Consider the following 12,546-nt stretch of genomic DNA (forward strand, 5'->3'; position numbering starts at 1 on the left):
GCATGAAGCCTCATTTCTTCTGAATCAAGATTCAGACCCTGAGGAAACTTTGTCGGCACCAAATAATGCTCTTTTCCAAAGCGCTGATTCCAGACACCATCCCTTTTAATTCCTGTCAGTTCTTGGGTATGGGGTAAGACTGGGGCCTGGTTTGCTATTTAAGGGCTCACCTCTGAACACTGTCAAAGTAGCTCCTGCCCTGCTTGGATCTCTTCCTGCAAAAGCTTGCTGTCTAGATCCAGCTCCCTGGAACCCACTGTTTCCCAGTTCCTTCTGAAATTTGTCAGATGACTCCAGCTTCAGCCAAGCTAGCTTAAAACTTACTTAGTGCTCCCCAAGTGATGCACCAGCTAGTACAATACAAGTGTTTGGCATGCCAATGTAAACTTGTAATCACATCTCTGTTTAGATTAGGGCACCTGTACTGGGTGTAGCTTGAACAGGGACAAACATGCCAGAAATTGTCAGTAACTAAAATGACATTTAATTATACGATGTTTCTTTTCTGGTATTGAAAAAGTAAACATGTTTTCAAAACACTGAATAAAAAGCCAGATAGTAAGCCAAGGGGAGTAGCATTGTTGCAGCTTCTGACTGGCTCTATGCCTGCAGCCTAAGACAGAAAAGCGCATTCATCTACAGAACAATGTTGTGGGATTTGAAGGAAGTTGGAGACATCACATAACCACCAGCAGCAGCGAGCAAGAAGGGGTGAGTTTCTCAGAAGGAGCAGTCTGGGCACTGATAAGCTAGCAGCAGTGCCCTTCGGTTACAACACATAATGTGCTAATGCATGTCAGTTGTTGTCACTGTGCACTATGATGTCATCCATCTCAGCAGTTATGACACAAACAGTGAAGTCACCCCACATTCCGAGAGACAGAGGATAAGGTTACCAGCTCTGGCCTTTGACAGTGACAATGGGAAGTAACGGAGAAGTGGACAACTAGTAAAGGATCTAAACAGGAGAAAAGATTTGAGGTAAAAGCGGAAGGGAAAATGTTGTGAGAGTGAGTCGTACTGTTTCAATGTGGTGTAATCAATGGAAATGTGGAGGGATATGAAAATTGTTCTGTGCATTTGTAGTAATGGCAGTGAAGAAGAGTTTCCAAGACAATGTCTGATGTTTCTGTGCTCTTGAACCAGATTTGCACCAGAGTCTCCAGTAGTTAATGGGAATTATTTGTGATTTTGCTTGGCTACAGTGTTTTTGTGTAACTATCCACCCATACGGAGTACCACCACCTCTCTTTTTTTCCTGCTACCTATGGAATACATTTTGTGCTGGCAGCCATAGCACTTCTATCAAAATATGAGTATTGGCATATCATTTTTAACACACACCCCCGAGTGTGGATGGCTGTACTGGGTTTCAGTACATATTTATTTTAAAATATTTCTAGGTTACGTTTCCTAAGTTATGGTTAATTTTAATACGCTTTAACATTCTATTATATTGTTTTGGAGGTTGGGTTTTATTGTCCTTTGGCTTGCTTTCTTGAAAATTCAGTTTTCCCAGTGAAATTTTCAGACATTTTCTGCTTTACAATAATTTTATGTGAGGGACTTTCTTGTGTGCTTCCAACCTGAAAGCAGCTTTGAATGATTAAAAAAAAAAATGGAGGGTGAGGCAGGAAGTGGGAGGGATTCCACTTCCTGTTTTGCACTTCCTATATAATTCCCAAAGTGAAATGTTTGTACCTCATTCAACAGAAAACCTGAGAAACAGAAACAGCTTATATTTCTCACCAGAGGGTTAGGAGATTTATGATATCCAGGGTTAGGAGATTTATGATATCTAATATCCAGTAAAGGATATTAGAGCATCAATGTAGGAAGAGGAAGTCCAAGCCATTCATCGGTTTCTCTTGGTTTTCTATAATGTCTGAAGGCTTACATATCTTCAGATAATTATATCCTTCATACTAATCGGCTGATGATTTGCCCGCCCAGACGCCAATACCGCAGCCCTTCAAGCCATTATTTTTAACCGCGTAGGAGACATTGGACTAATACTAGCCCTTGCCTGACTAGCAATACACTTAGCAACCTGAAACATTCAAGAAATAACAATTGAAACTAAAACCCCTCCCCTACTACCTCTCTTCGGCCTTATTCTTGCCTCCGCAGGTAAATCCGCACAATTCGGACTCCACCCCTGACTCCCAGCTGCAATAGAAGGTCCAACACCTGTTTCAGCGGGGGAGAAGTTTTCAGGGTCGCCTAGTAGGTTAGGTATAAAAAGAGCAAGTAGTAGGAGAAGAGTAAAGATTAATATAGCACCCAGTAAGTCTTTATATGAATAATATGGGTGGAATGGAATTTTGTCTGTGTTGGAATTTAAGCCTGTTGGGTTGTTTGATCCTGTCTCATGTAAGAAGAGTAGGTGTACTATTGAGGTTCCTATAATAAGAAAAGGTAATAGGAAATGGAAGGTAAAGAATCGAGTTAGGGTTGCGTTGTCTACTGCAAAGCCGCCTCAGATTCACTCGACGAGGGAGGTGCCGATGTAGGGAATTGCGGAAAGAAGATTAGTAATGACGGTGGCACCTCAAAATGATATTTGGCCTCAAGGGAGGACATAGCCTATGAAGGCTGTGGCTATGACGAGAAGCAGGAGTAGGACTCCAATGTTTCAAGTTTCGGTAAATATATAAGAACCATAATATAAGCCTCGTCCAATGTGTAAATAAATGCAGACGAAGAACATAGAAGCACCGTTGGCGTGTAGGTTGCGAATAAGTCATCCGTATTGGACATCTCGATGAATGTGGGCAACGGATGAAAAGGCGGAAGAAATGTCTGGGGTATAGTGTATGGCTAAAAAGAGGCCTGTGATGGATTGGCCCATATGCACCTGGGCCAATCCCTAAATTGGGCAGCGGGGGGGGGGGTTACACATGTACAGCAGGCTCCCCCACTTCTGACTGCATCCTCAAATGGACAAACAGGGGCATGGTTGGAGGGGACTAGGCCAGAGATTGTGACCCTGTTTTTCCTCTCACATGAGTCTAAGAGCATGAGAGATGAATGCCTGAAAAGGGCTCAAGTGTGATTAAGAAACTGAACCCAATAAGTGCTCTGCAAATAGCTTCAGACTAGAATTACAGGGTATACTCAGTGGTCAGGATTCCAAGGGGGTAGGGTTACTAGGGAGCAGAGAATATGTTTAACCACCAACACACTGATGTCTGAGTGTGCCTCTTTACTTTCTATTCTACATATGTGGCTCCCTTTATTTTCTGCTATATAATAATGTCCTTCACTCTGCTGGGAGAACTTGTGTGTTGTACTTCAGAATAAAGCAGAAGCAAAATGTGCCCTCCATGCCAACAGTGGGTGGTTGGGCCTTACTGGCAATGTCTTTTTTTTAAAAAAAATGTTTTTATTAACAATTTCAACATAACAGATTATCAAAACATATCATATTCATTATTCCCCCTTTCCCCCCACCCCCTTCAAACCTCCCCTCCCCCCGAGACTTCCCTCAGCTCCTCTCTCTGATTTTCTCAGAACATATTATTCTCTGCATGTTGTAAAATTATACATATCCTTGCAGTATCTATCTACAATGTTATCAACTAGTAAATTTGTGTATGTTTATTCAAAACCTGTTGTCTTTTAGATAAGTTGTAAAAAGCTCCCACTCTTCCTTAAAGTCACAGTTGTCCTTATCCCGCAATTTGTATGTCAATTTAGCCAGCTCTGCGTAGCTCATCAATTTTTCTTGCCACTGTTCTTTCGTTGGGGTTTCCTCATTCTTCCATCCTTGTGCTATCAAGACTCTTGCCGCTGTTGTAGCATACATAAATAAGTTCTTTGTTTTTCTTAGCAGGTCTTGTCCTACAATCCCTAACAGAAATGCTTCTGGGTGTTTTTTTTACAAAAGTCATTTTAAACATTTTTTCAATTCATTATATATCATTTCCCAAATTTTTTTAACTTCTCTACATTCCCACCACATCTGATAAAAAGTCCCTTCTTTTTCTTTACATTTCCAACATGTGTTTGACCCAGTTTTGTACATTTTTGCTATCTGTACTGGTGTAATATACCATCTATACATCATTTTCATAAAATTTTCTTTCAAAAGAGAACAACCTGTAAATTTCAAATTTATTTTCCACAATTTTTTCCAGTCCTCAAATTGTATATTATGTCCTATATACTGTGCCCATTTGATTATGACCAATTTGACCTCCTCATCTTTTGTGTCCCATTCTAGCAGAATGGGCCTTACTGACAATGTCCCTGTGGTTGCTTGCACCCGTCTCCAGCAGTCCTTTCAATAGACAAACCCCCATTCTCCACACACACATCCTGTTCATCATTATGATAGGCATTTTGCCAGTATTGTAATGTACAACATTGGATTCTAACTAGCATTTATGATGTCATGTTAAGTGCAGGATTTGGAGACTGAACCGTCAATACATATCCTTCTTCGTCTGGCATAAAGTGATTGGCAGAAATCAAAATGAATAGAGGAGGGCTGATGAATGAAAGACAACTCCTCTGCCAATGAAGGTTAAGTCTCCATAGTACTAATAGTCTTTTCGGCACTAAGACAGGCTGTTGTTTTGAAAACTAGGAAGCAGGATTTTCCCTCTTGCAGCTGTTGCAGCTAGCAACTATAAGGGAGCAAGAGGATTTAGTTCATGCCTGATGATGAAGGACCAAAATCCATCCTCCTTCGCTGACAATGGCTGGAAGATGGAGCTGAGGTGCTTTGGAAAACTCTGTAATATCCAAAATGAAGCAGGAAATAAAACAGTTCTTTTTATCTCTGGTGGAATATTAGCTTAACACCCCCCTATCCCAGGAGAAATGGCAGAAGCCTGGGGGCAAATGAAAGACAGATGTCCTAGTTGAAGGCCTTTGGGGTTTGATGAAAGAGAGGAGAGACAGAATCCAAGACCCTTATACAACCCACCCCTTAATTCTTCACTTTGACTTGAGACCCCTTTAAGCAATGCCCCAGATACTTTCCTGAATCCCATAAAACTCATTGACAGGGCTATGATCAGAGCTAACTCCTCTCTACAGAACATCACTTCTTCAGCTGCACAGCCCCATCTTGAGTCCTATCGTACTTACGGGACCACCTCTCCTGGTATGTCCCGCAGAGGACCCCAAGGTCCATGAATAATAACAGCTTAAAGGTCCCGGGCCCTAAAGAAGCCAGACTTGATCTCCTTCCGCAGGGCCTGTAAGACAGAGCTATTCCACCTGGCCTTCAATTTGAATTAGCCTGATCCTCTATTTCCTTTTCCCTTTCCTTTTCTATGAAGAAACCCTTCTGGGACCCCATATTTAAACTCTTCCCTGGTCTCCTTGCTGGCCCTAGTAGGACCAATTTGGCCAGTTAGCCCTGGTGATCATTTGATGTTTACTGACTGTGGTCCCCCCCCCCCAAAAAAAAATATGATCCCTGAATTTTTGAATTTTATTGACGTTGATGTTGTATTTCATGCTGTTTTTATGCTGTTTTTAAGTCACATTTTAATCAATGTTTTATATTTGCTGTTAGCCGCCCTGAGCCCAGTTTTTAAACTGGGAAGGGTGGGGTATAAATTAAATTATTATTATTATTATTATTATTATTATTATTATTATTATTATTATTTCTTTAGGATTGGTTTGCTACAAAGAAAATGGTATGCCTGTACCTTTTATACTTCAGGTGGAGGTTCACATGACTGAGTGCTCCCCTGTGCCATAAACAAGCAAAAAAATAATAATCTCTGCTGAGACTAAAGGGAAAAAATCACATTGTTAAGGAGGCTTCTAACCTTGCAATTTTCCATGCACAAGGATTAATAATAATAACCATTGTTATTGCAATAATTTATTGCCTGCCCTTCACCCTAAAGTCCCAGGGAAGGTTTCAGCAATTAAAACACAACATTAATATTGCATCATATTGTGTTTTAATATCAAACAGTTTAATTTCAAAAACAAAGTGGGTCCTAACAATATTCATCTCCAGTGTCAAAAGCCAGGTTAAAGAGATGCATCTTCAGCAATTGCCCAAAGCTGTATAATGAAGCACACATCTCTGTGAGAAAGTAGTTCCACAACTTATGGGCTGCCTCAGAAAATGCCCTCTCCAAGTCATGTGTGCACCCACTCTTGCGGCATAAAGTGATACAATCTAGAAACAAGCTTATCACTTCAGGTGCTGTCTGAGAGAATCGGACCAAACACAACAGCATGCTGGGAAAGTGAAAAGCCTCCTATACACTTCCTTTTATGAAAATAGTTTTTATTTGATTTTGCAAGCATAAAGTTATAACAATGCATATCCACCTTTAGGGTTTTCTCTGAATCTCCAGACCTCCCACCACCCGCTCCATGGGTCTTATTGTCAACATTTTCAGCTGCATATTATTTCATGATTCATATTTTGTATCTCTCCATATTGTCCATAGTAATTGTTACATTACAAGTGTTGTTAAAATCCTGCCAATGTTTTCATCTGCTTGCAGTGGTTTCCTAAATAAATTATAATCCCCCCCCCCTCATTCTTTCTTGAAGTTTTTGTCTTCTTGGTTCCTGAGCTTTCCAGTCAGTTTTCCAATTCCACATAGTCCAACAGTTTAATTTGCCATTCTTCTCTGGTAGGGTCTTTGTCTTCTTTCCATCTCCAGGTTAGTAGCATCCGTGTGGCTGCTGTTGTATACATAAAAAGTCATCTTTGGGGTGGCAGCACCTACAATTCCTAATAAGAAAGCTTCTGATTTGTTGGTTTGTTTTTAATAAAAGTTATTTTAAACATTTTTTTTCAATTCATTATATATCATTTCCCAGAATGCTTTTATTACCTAACATAACCACCACATATGATAAAAGGTACCTTCTTTTTCTCTACATTTCCAGCAGGTATTTGTACTTGACTTACACATTTTTTGCTAACTTAAAGTAAAGGTAAAGGGACCCTTGATCATTAGGTCCAGTTGTGACTAACTCTGGGGTTGCGGTGCTCATCTCGCTTTATTGGCCGAGGGAGCCGGCATACAGCTTCTGGGTCATGTGGCCAGCATGACTAAGCCACTTCTGGCAAACCAGAGCAGTCCACGGAAACGCTGTTTACCTTCCTGCCTATTTATCTACTTGCACTTTGATGTGCTTTCGAACTGCTAGGTTGGCAGGAGCAGAGACTGAGCAACGGGAGCTCACCCCGTCACAGGGATTCGAACTGCCAACCTTCTGATTGGCAAGTCCTAGGCTCTGTGGTTTAACCCACAGCACCACCCGTAGCCCTTTGCTAACTTACTAGGAGTCAATTACCACCTATACATAATTTTCATATAGTTTTCTTTCAGTGTACCGCATGCAGATAATTTCAAATCTGTTTTCCATAACGTTTCCCAATCTAAAAGTTGAATGTTATGCCCCAAATCCCTCACCCAGTGTATCATTAGCCTCTGATAAGCTTTCAAGGAGCCCCAGATTTTCAAACCCCACTGCATGAACTCCATTTACGACATCACGATCCAGCTCCTTCCTAATTTTTGTACACCTTGTGTTTTACTTACTGTTGTGCGATGTCTTATGAAAAGTATCTTGAAGGGGGTTATTATTTCCTTCCCTGTTGGAGTGGGGGATAACTGATGACCCAGCTTCATCCCACCAGAAATGACCCTTCTGAGTGGTTAGCTTTTAACTTGTAGAGAAGACAGCTTTTGCCAGCTGCCTTCCGAGAGCCCTAGAAAGATATGCCTGTATCAGCAACGGGATTAATTTAGAACCTGGATTTGAATCTCTTGGGCAGTTAATAGCAGTCAAATCCACTGAGACAGCATGGGCTCATTTGATTTCATAATCTCACATCTCTTTATACCCTGCAGAAACTTTACATTGTTTTGCTGAGAAATGAGGAAGCGTTTCAAAAGAGATCATCACAGGGGGAAATAAATCCACTGAGAGCAGAGCCATGTGGATCAAGGTGTTTTTACTTGGCTACTCACCTGCTGTTTAGCTGATAAATTGATGATTGTATTGAAAGGAATTTGCACTACAATAATGTGTGCCCTTTTGTAATTTAACAGATGATAGCTACCACTTATTGCTGAAAGGAAAGGCCATCTTTAATATTATATATTTAATTCCCTGGTACAGTAACACACCAGAACCAAAACAGTATACACCCTCCAACATTTCTCTGATGAAAATAAGGGCATCCTATTATTATAATTACCAGTATTGTTGTTGTTGTTGTTGTTGTTGTTGTTATTGTTGTTGTTGTTGTTGTTGTTGTTGTTGTTATTATTATTATTATTATTATTATTATTATTATTATTATTATATACCCCATCCAACTGACTGGCAACTCAGGGCAGCTTCCAACATATATAAAACCATAAAAAAATCTTCCCTATACAGGATTGCCTTCAGATGGCTTGGGGGTCAGATAACTCTATACCCTCCAACATTTCTCCGATTAAAATAGGGGAGTCCAAAGGAAAAGTGGGACATTCTGGGATCAAATCAGAAACCAGGACAGCTTCTGTAAATCTGGGACTGACCCTGGGAAATGGAGACACTTAGAGGGTCTGAAACAGCCTCAGAAATGCAAGAGTACTTTTCAACTAGCTGGTAAATTGAAAGTTGCTATCACTGATTAGTTTAATAAGCCAAGGTATGCATAGGTTTTGTGTGCTCACATGCAACACATTTGCTCCCACTTCGCTTCATGTGAGCAAGGAATTAAACTAGGAAGCCCACAATTAGCCATAGCTTCCTGTTAGTTCCAAACAAGGGACTCTGGTCGATTGCCTTCCAAACAAGCCAGTCTGAGAAGCTCCCTTGACAGCTGCTGGCTCGATTCCTCCCAGAGGACAGTCTGACAGGCTACTGTCAATCTGATGCAGCTGGCCCAGAAACTAGCAATACGCATATATTAGCATATTCCTGTAAGAGCCCTGGGAAGGGAAAGCAGAGCTTAGATTTCGGGACAACGCAGAAAAGTTTGTTAAAAGGCAACAACAGCTAAATCACCTTAGCTACTGAGTATGGAGTTACTGAAACTTATCCCAGAAGGGAAGCAGGGTGGCAGTGAGTCAAGGCAGGTGGCAGTGTGGTAATGCCTAGATCAATGAGGGAGAGGGCAGGATGGTGAGGAGAAAGAGATGGAGGTCTTTACCTATTCTTAAACTGCATAGAGAAGTGGGGATCTAGATCGTAAGAAGGAAATCTGGTGTTCCTAGGCTACTGTAGGCTACTGGGCAGGATCAAAAGGGCTTTGAGGGGATCTGGTGGCCCCTGGCCCCAGTAGGGCATCCACTGGGCAGATAAGCAGGCAGATGAGATGCAAATATGGGCATCCAGCTGGAAATTCCAAGAGTCAAATCAGACAGTGTGTCTATGAGCAGGACTGCTCTCAAAGGCAGCCTAAAATCCAGAAAAAGAAGAGCAGGGCTGGTGAGGGGTGCGGCCTTGGGACAGTGCATGGGCAGATTAGAAAGGCTGATTAGAAAGGCTCCTGTGATGTGCTAGGAACATGGGCTTGGGAAAGCACATTTTTGTTTGAGACTCTTTCCTGCCATTTGATGCCTCAGCCTCGGCCCAGTATACCTGAAGGAGCGTCTCCACCCCCATCGTTCAACCCGGACACCGAGGTCCAGCTCCGAGGGCCTTCTGGCGGTTCCCTCACTATGAGAAGTGAGGTTACAGGGAACCAGGCAGAGGGCCTTCTCAGTAGCGGCGCCCGCCCTGTGGAATGCCCTCCCTTCAGATGCCAAGGAAATGAACAACTATCTGACTTTTAGAAGACATCTGAAGGCAGCCCTCTTTAGGGAAGTTTTTAATGTTGATGTTCTGTCGTGTTTTTAATTTTCTGTTGGGAGCCGCCCAAAGTGGCTGGGGAAACCCAGAAGATGGGCGGGGTATAAATAATAAATTTCTATTTCTGTTGTTGTTGTTATTGTTGTCATTATCATCATCATCATCATGCCCAGCAGTGTGAAACTGGGCTGTGTTCGCACCCCAGCTCTCTTTCGCAAATTCTTCTCCCCGTTGCTCTCATATGCCTACAGCTCAACTGAAGATGGTGTGTACATCCATTCACGGAGTCACAGGGGTCTGTTCAACCAGTCTTGTCTCCACGTCAAGACAAAAGCGTGGCAGGTTCTTATCTGAGAGATGTTGTTTGCAAATGACGCAGCCTTGACAGCGCACTCTGAGGAAGCTCTGCAGAAACTCATCAATTGTTTTGCCCACGCCTGCATGGACTTCAACCTCACCATCAGTCTGGCAAAGACCAACATCCTGGGTCAGGATGTTGCCAGCACACCACACATTAGCATTGGTGAGCACAAGCTTGAGTTAGCCATAACCAGCAACCCTTCCATTGACAGGGCTAACTAAGGAAGCAATACGTGGTTGGTTCATTTGCACGTGCTTAGACTTAGTTACAGGCTGATTGCCAGGCTTGGCTCCATTTCCAACATCAACGCTCTTGGATCTCCTTTCCTTGATTCTTGAGACTCGCTTTGATCCATAAGGAAGTGATCTCAATATATCACTAATCAGAGCTGCATTTTTAATGTCTACAAATGTTTTGCAGGGAGACAACACCTTAAGGGTTAAGGGAAAATGGAAGCTGCGGGAAGTCTCATCTCAGAGTTCCCAAATTGTTTTGTCGAATTAGCTTTCTATAGGTGAGGAACATTTACAAAGATTTAACCTTCTTTGCCCCATTCAAATTAAAGACACCTGCTTTGAAACTTGGAAAATGTAAGGATCACGTCTTAACACTGACTGAGGACTTCTCTGCCCTATTACAAGTGGTTTGAAGATAAGTCTAAAACAACCATAAAACAGGGGGACATATGGCAAGGGAAAGCACTATATGATATATTGAAACTGCAGTAATGTTTTTCTATGGAGTGATGTTTCCTTTAATTTCCTAAAGTATGCCAGGATGCATATTAATGTAACCAGATAGTCACATTATGCCAGCTCTCCTTTTATTACCAATTTAATGATGTACCCTGCTAATTTGCTTCTCATATGTACCTTGTGCATAGAGGTCCAGTTGGCTTATAGGAGAATAGCAATGCCGTTGTTTTTATTGGGCCTGGATGGGGCAGTTAGAAACAGGTATTAAATCAAAGGATGCACATTTATAACCATGTGGATCTAATTAAGTCTACGAGTAAACTTTTGAAAAAATAAAAGTCCCTTTGTTGATGGCATAAGTTGCATGACAGAAGGCCTTCCTTTGCTTTGCTTTGTTTTTCTTTTGGAAGAGGGCAGATTCTTTTTTCTGTTTGGCATTATTGCACAGTCTGAAGAGCAGTATTTTAACTTTATTGATATACCATTCATCCCAGGCTTGGTTCCAAAGACATTCCCACCACCCCAGTGTGAAGGCTTCATAGTGATGATGCAGTCCCCACATCTTCCTCATCATACTTTGCTGTTTCTAGAGTGCTGAAAGTAACTAGGTGCAATATCTCAGAGGCTGCTAACCTGTGGTCCTCCAGATATTTTTGGACTCCCATCAGCTCCAGCCAATGTGGCCAATGGCCTGAGGAACCAATGAGAATTGTAGTGCAACAGCACCTGAATCTGTGCATAAACAAAAAATAAGAGCATAAGAATATAAGAATAGCCTGTGGGGTCAGGCCAGTAGCTCACCTAGTCCAGCATCCAGATGCCTGTGAGAAACTATTGGCCTCCAGTTTGTTGATATGGCAGAGCAAGGCAATCATGGCTAGTAGCCATCGATAGCCCTCTCCTCCAGGAATTTGTCTAATCGTCTTTGAAAGCCACTTAGGTTGGTGGCCATCACTGCCTCCCAACTAAACAAAGCAGATGCACAAGGGAATGGAGGACAAAGATTGAGGAATGATGGGCATCTTGAGAGTGTGAGTTCTTCCCAGGCATTTCAATCCACTTAGGGGAACCCCTTGCGGGTGTTCTTGCTGGGAGGAAGCTGTCTGTGACCTTTGATTGATTTTCTTGATTCTCTAACCAAAGTGTTCTTCCTCTCACTTCTAGCTTTGCTGCAGTGGAAGGGGAAGGAAACTCCATGAAGCTGATGGTCCGTTAGCTGACAGCTGTGGTACCAGGCCCCTCGCTAATGCTCTTGCTGGCCCATTGCAGCAGCCCCTGAGTTCCTCGGTGGTGGCTGGGACCAGATTTCCTCTTGCCTGCACTGCAACCACAAGGCAACAGTGATATTGACAATTCTAACTAGTGCTGTTTCAAAAATTCTTCCCCTACACACACACATAAACAAACAAACTGATTTTTATTTTTATACCATTCACTCACAGTTAATGAGAAAATAAATTATGTTTGGGAAGAAAAGAAGTGAAATTCTTATTTTTAAAGTGCATATTTTTGTTGCCAGAGCATGTTGGTGAGTGTTCTGCAAGTAATCTCACCAGCAGTCTGTATCCTACATCTGCCCTCAGTGTCCACATTTTTTCCCAAATCCCATGCCATCCTCCACTGGACTTCCTTGGAAGCATGGGAAAATAAAGTCTTTTTACTTTTAAAGAAACCAATATGGATTTTTTTTTTAAAAAAAAGGTA

General features: G+C 41.9%; 2 long non-coding RNA genes across 3 annotated transcripts; one reads left to right on the forward strand and one right to left on the reverse strand.

Moving 5' to 3' along the window:
* Positions 1 to 850: 850 nt before the first annotated feature.
* On the forward strand, positions 851 to 12,327 carry LOC310844391. Of its 2 annotated transcripts, XR_014564071.1 has the most exons (5): positions 851 to 981; positions 4,410 to 4,527; positions 7,851 to 7,948; positions 10,038 to 10,309; positions 12,007 to 12,327. It is a non-coding gene; the product is annotated as an uncharacterized lncRNA (long non-coding RNA). The 2 variants fall into 2 exon arrangements; XR_014564072.1 differs by lacking the exons at positions 4,410 to 4,527; positions 7,851 to 7,948; positions 10,038 to 10,309.
* Positions 6,254 to 7,855, reverse strand: LOC310844407. The gene is made up of 2 exons (XR_014564090.1): positions 7,539 to 7,855; positions 6,254 to 6,672 (listed from the first exon to the last, which is right to left on the reverse strand). It is a non-coding gene; the product is annotated as an uncharacterized lncRNA (long non-coding RNA).
* Positions 12,328 to 12,546: the final 219 nt, after the last annotated feature.

Source organism: Podarcis gaigeae, assembly GCF_964106915.1.
Source record: "Podarcis gaigeae genome assembly, chromosome: 5".
Taxonomy (NCBI): domain Eukaryota; kingdom Metazoa; phylum Chordata; class Lepidosauria; order Squamata; family Lacertidae; genus Podarcis; species Podarcis gaigeae.